General features: G+C 49.3%; 1 protein-coding gene across 1 annotated transcript in view; it reads right to left on the reverse strand.

Annotated features, from left to right (window-relative positions):
* Window positions 1-1,137, reverse strand: part of dag1 (dystroglycan 1) — a 57,366-nt gene extending 56,229 nt beyond the window's left edge. The window contains exon 1 of the mRNA XM_087841139.1: window positions 685-1,137. The gene's annotated coding sequence lies outside the window, so the exon portion shown is untranslated. The remainder of the gene's footprint in view (window positions 1-684) is intronic.
* Between the last annotated feature and the right edge of the window lie 4,863 nt (window positions 1,138-6,000).

The following is a 6,000-nucleotide window of genomic DNA, read 5'->3' on the forward strand; positions in this document are numbered from 1 at the left end:
GTGTGTGAGCCCCCCTCACTCCCCTCCCCCCGCCGTCCCCCGGTCAGAGGAGACGTCCCCGCGCCGCGGCAGACTGTCAAACGTCTCCATGGCGAAGAGGACGTGAGAGGAATGATGAAGAGTCGGGCGAAAACACCCTGCGGTGCGCACCTTCCTCACCTCTCCCCCCGCTGCTCACCCCGCAGTCCCGAGGAGCTGCTGATGAGGTGGAGGTTTGCGTCCACGCCACCCGGCACGTTTTCACGCGCCTGGTGCACTTCGGCCAACTTCCAGCCCAGCAGAGAGAGCGAGAGAACCCGGGGAGGGTGCAAGGGAGCCCGGAGGAGCCGGCGGGTCAGCGAGCCGCTCAGCCTCCGTCCGAGTGTCCGAGGAACGCTGCGCCTGACTGCCGCGCCGTGTCCGCGTCAGGGGCAGCGTTCCTCACATGACGCCTAAAATAAGCCCGACTGTGACCGAGAGGCGTTTTAGAAAGAGGCGCCCCCCCAAACCCCCCAACCCCCGAATTAAAAAGCACCTGTTCGGTTCTGAAGCCCGAGCCGCGGACACGGAGGACACGCGGGGCTCCGGGGCGTGCTGGAGCCGACGCGCTCCGAACGCACCGATATTCACACTTAAAAACACCGGAAGCACCGGCGGGAAGCCGAGCCGCCGCGCGGTGACGCACAGAGCCGAGAACACACTGACCGTGAGCGCTGCTGCGGGTCCGGGTCCTCCCGACATTAATCCCGCTTCCCTCTCCGCTGCTGCCGCCGCGGTCACACCGGAGCTGGTGGCGGAGGAGGCGACGGGGAGCTCCGGTTACCTCCTTCCTGTTCACTCCGGAGTGCAGCGGACGAACCGGGCCGTGTGTCGGCGTCAGATCTCCAAAGTTGCACACGAAGCAGAGGCGGATGTCCGTAAAGCTCCAAGTGGAACACCGCCGGAGCTGAGGGAGGCACGGCAGCTGGAAAAATCCGAGGAACCGAGAAGAGCTGAGAGCCACCGGAAAAGCACAAGACGGAAATCACACCGCTGTGCGCGAAGCTCAGAAGCCGCAGAGCACCAAACCCGGCGGTAGAAGTTCTGCTGCCACCGCGGGTCTCCGAGTCCCGCACTCCCGACGTCCTCCTCACAAATGTCCGCTACCCAGCCTGAAGGATGAATTTCCACCCGGAGGAGGAGGAGTGAAGAGAGAGGGAGGGAGGGCAGTGTCTCGCATTCTCTGAATTACTCCACCCTCCAAGCTGCCCCCACCCTCCCCTCAGCGCCGCCACCTCTCCACCAGTGGCCTGCGCGCGGGGGCAGCACTTATTATTATTATTATTATTCTGTGTTTTATAATTAGTTCTTTAGTTTTCAAGCCAAATGTGTGTGTGACACAAATCTACCAGACAAATACACCAGACAGGAACTGGATTTCAAAATAAAATACAAAATATAAAAGTTTGTTTGCTTTTCATTTTTCAAACAGTTATTAATCAGTAAAATTACAAATCAGTCAAAGGATGAAGTACAACATCTAAATAAGATTAAGATCTGCGAGTCTAGTGAACTTAATTCAAACATCCAATAGTTAAAAACGTGTGGAAACACATCAAATATAGGACAGAACAAGAAAAAATAGAAACGTATAACAAATAAAGCCACAGTCTGATGTCAGGTGTTCAGGAAGTTCGTTTCACACCACAAAGCGTGGGAGCGCAGACTCAGCCTGCGGAAATGTGCGAGCGCATCTGAAGCGTAACTCCGTCCGCTCGTGCTTTTTAAACCAGTGAAAGGATTTTCAAGTCTGTCCTTGTCACACAGCTTTGTGGATGTGCGCGTTGCTGTGCTTGAACCGGCTGAACGTCAACACGTGAGCAAGTTTTCCTCCGTCTAAACGTCAGACGCGCAACTATTCCAGGATTTCGGTCCTGATTTGGAGATTCTGGTTTTCAGGTGGACAGACTTCAGTCTTTTGTTGCAGCAGATTTAGGCACTGATAAGTGCACCTGTGTGTCATCAGCAAACATATAAACAGTATCTGAAATCTGAGCTTTGGTTTGTTCAGGTTCATCACTGCAGTTCAGTTTCGCTCCAGCTGGTCTCCGGAGCAGATTTTGCTGATTTTACTTTAGTTTTCATTAGTTCATTCATTTGAATTATTATCACACAGAGGTTGTTTGTCAGAGGCTAATATTAAAAAATGCATCTTCACCTTTCCTACTTCTCACTTTCTGCCTACAATCATCGCTGTTCTTCCACCCACTCTTCTTTCTTTCAGTCATCCTTCAAACTGTCGCCCTCTTGATGGCCTATCTCATAATTATGCGTCAGTTCCCACACACAAGCGTGTTGTGGGCCTCCCTTCTTGTTGTTTTGCGTTGAGAGATCTCGTTTTGGTGGTCTCTGCAGGAGTCTCACATCCACCACAATCCCAACATGACAATAACTGAAACGATTACGATGTTGCATAAAGAAGATGAAGGGCTTTCTGTTGGTGTTGCAGAAACGATCCTTACTCAGGAAAACCAAGAACAAATTATCAAAACATGTATGTAAAAATATACTCCGTGATGTGGATGAAAAGGCCATAAGTCAACATTAGCAAGTAAACGACACACACTTGCATATATGATGTTTGTTTGCATTTATTACAGCACCAAAATGTACTAAAAGCGCCTAAAGTAAAAGTATATATTATTTAGAATCATGTGCATATTGTTGACTTATAATTATTCATGAATTCATTAAGCTGTTCATCATTTCACTGTTGCAGCTGGAAATAAATACATGTATGATAAACTGCAGTTTTATTCACAGCGCTGGATTTAGACTTTAAACCGTTAATGAGTGACAGTTTTACACGAGCTGAGATTCCTGCTCGATCTCTGGCTGCCTCCTGTTGCAGCGCAGCCTCAGGTGAGCATCCACACTGTTCTCTGTCTTTATCTGTGAAGCGTTCACCCTCTAATCATGAGCAAATAATCTATTTGTTGACTCAACGCCTCCTCCGGTGAGCTGAGATGCTTATGACATTGATCCAGGATGTGAATAATCATCGTGCGGGACCTGTCGATATCTGTGCTCTGCAGTTAAGTCTTAACAGCTCATAATGAACAAGATAATACCTGACATTTAACTTTGACCAAATCCTCTCATATTTTGAATTCTTTTATGTTTCTATTGTATGACAGATACAGACAATACCCCCCTGTCTGATGTTTGTTAACCATTTCTCGTCTCCATTTCCCAAATAAGTCAAACTCTGAGGCACCAAAGAGCTAAAAACGCTCCAAGTCCCACTCCAGGAAAATGATCTGATCAGAAATAAATCACACACAGATCCGCCAACACTTTGGGCGTAAACAAAGACAGAAAACTGAAGAGCAGGTTGGAGAACCCTGACCTCAGCTGACGTAAAGTCATGAGGTAGCTGGTGGCTAGCTGCAGAGCTATGACGTAGCTGGTGGCTAGCTGCAGAGATATGACGTAGCTGGTGGCTAGCTGCAGAGCTATGGCGTAGCTGGTGGCTAGCTGCAGAGCTATGACGTAGCTGGTGGCTAGCTGCAGAGATATGACGTAGCTGGTGGCTAGCTGCAGAGCTATGGCGTAGCTGGTGGCTAGCTGCAGAGCTATGACGTAGCTGGCGGCTAGCTGCAGAGCTATGGCGTAGCTGGTGGCTAGCTGCAGAGATATGACGTAGCTGGCGGCTAGCTGCAGAGCTATGGCGTAGCTGGTGGCTAGCTGCAGAGCTATGACGTAGCTGGCGGCTAGCTGCAGAGCTATGGCGTAGCTGGTGGCTAGCTGCACAGCTATGACGTAGCTGGTGGCTAGCTGCAGAGATATGACGTAGCTGGTGGCTAGCTGCACAGCTATGGCGTAGCTGGTGGCTAGCTGCAGAGCTATGGCGTAGCTGGTGGCTAGCTGCAGAGATATGACGTAGCTGGTGGCTAGCTGCAGAGCTATGGCGTAGCTGGTGGCTAGCTGCAGAGATACGACGTAGCTGGTGGCTAGCTGCAGAGCTATGGCGTAGCTGGTGGCTAGCTGCAGAGATATGGCGTAGCTGGTGGCTAGCTGCAGAGATATGACGTAGCTGGTGGCTAGCTGCAGAGCTAAGGCCAGGCTAATAGAAAAGATCAAAAGTTTAAGACCACTTGAAAAATGGCAAAAAAAAAATCATATTTTGCATGGTTGGATCTTAACAAGGTTGCGAGTAGAGCTTCAACATGCAACAAGAAGAAATGGGAGTGACGCAAAACATCTTTTTGAGCATGCAGTTTATTGAAAACAACTGAAGCACATTAGCAGAGGGAAGCTGGAGGATGAGGAGTCAACTGTTCTCAGTAAAAGTTCATGTTGAGGGTCTCTGAAGGGCAGAGACGATCTCAGTCAGCCTGACTCTTTACTGAAGCGATGGGCACACCGGGAGCTCCTGGGCTGCAACCTGAGACTCTAAGAACTGAACAATTTGCTGCACATGAGCAGACAAAAAGATGGAGAGGCTGAGAACGATGGCTGAACAGTCAAAGAAGCTCATCCAATGTTTGAACCAGAGACAGAGTCGATATATTAGAACTTAACGAGAGATTCGTGAAATAAACGAAACGCAAATAAATCCTGTGTAAGAAGAACCTGGTGAGAGTGAGGAGGAAGAACTCTCTTTTAACAGGAAGCAACATGCAGCAGGTCCAGGCTCTGCTGGTCGGTCGGGGCGAAGAAATGAGAATAAAGCAGCCCTGTGATATCAGAGCTTCTCTGCAGCATGAAGATGATCTGTGCAGATGTTTTCAGAGAGGAAGCTGAGCTGCTTTTCAAAATAAACCTTTAAACTGCGTCTCCGTGGGGCCGGAGGCTTTGTCGCCATGCCTGCATTGCTTGTATTGGCTGTATGGACAGAGTGAAAGCACCTGCAGAGGTTTTATGCGTGTGCCTGCATTTCAGCACTGCGTGAAATGAGGCTGATTGGATATAAAAGCTCAGCTAAGTGTTTTATGAGATCATAAAATCATTTTTTATCCGTAGTAAAAGCCTCGTGTTTCTAGGAGAAGGTCTGAACTGTAACCTCGCACGATGGGACCGAGGCTTAAAAAACAGACTTTTGCTTGGAGACGTGTAAATGCTAAAGCGTTAACGTCTTTAACCCATCGTTTGTCGCATGGCATTGAGTGCTATCCTGCTAAAGGTGCCGTTAACGAAGCAGAGCTCTGATTGGAAGGTCACTTTCCAAAATCTGAGCCAGCGATGAGGAGAGAAGCGAACGCAGCGCTGCTCAGGGAGCATACGGTACGTAATGATGCGAGCGTGAAGCAGGGTGGTGATAAATGGACTGCGCCTTCATCTCAAGAGCACTTCAGAGCACTCTCGATGTCTCGCATTATTCTGATGGCACAAACGGCGTTTCATACACCACACGAGGCGCCGAGCGGCGGGAGTAGGCCGAGGCTCACAGAAGCTTCCATTTTCTCCTTATCTGATTCAGGTTCAGACGTGTCAGGAGTCCTCATAATCAAGTCATAAAATTACTGACACATCAGCGGTTGAGAGGATGGTCGTCATTTAAACATCTGCAGCTTCTGGATATGGAGTCTGTGAGGAAGGCGATGGCAGCCAGAGTCCTGCATGCACCGCAGCCCCAAACCTTTCTACACGTTGCGCATGAAGCGTTACATCTGAGGCCATAAAGTCAGACTGTAACCTGTCAGCTCGCATGTGATGCAAAACAGAACAGAGCAGGTGATCGACCGGTCTAAGACTCTGAACCAAACAGACGGTGATTTTCCAAAAACCCTCCAGCGAGTGTTTGGTGTGGAAACGGCTCATTTCTGCCACTTTGGTCCTCAGTCTCAATCTTTCTGTCAGCTCCCACAGCTCATAGACAGAAATGATGGTAGATGCATACTTCCTGTCTCTCCTCAACAGACCTGTAGAAGTGAATCCTGAGTCCATCTGTGACTCGGACTTGGAAAAGCAGAAATGGATGGAAGAACGAACTAACTGCGCTGACGTCGAGATCAAATCAAGAATTAGACATTAATTTGA

This window comes from Neolamprologus brichardi, chromosome 5, assembly GCF_056152115.1.
Source record: "Neolamprologus brichardi isolate AB-2024 chromosome 5, ASM5615211v1, whole genome shotgun sequence".
Lineage (NCBI taxonomy): Eukaryota > Metazoa > Chordata > Actinopteri > Cichliformes > Cichlidae > Neolamprologus > Neolamprologus brichardi.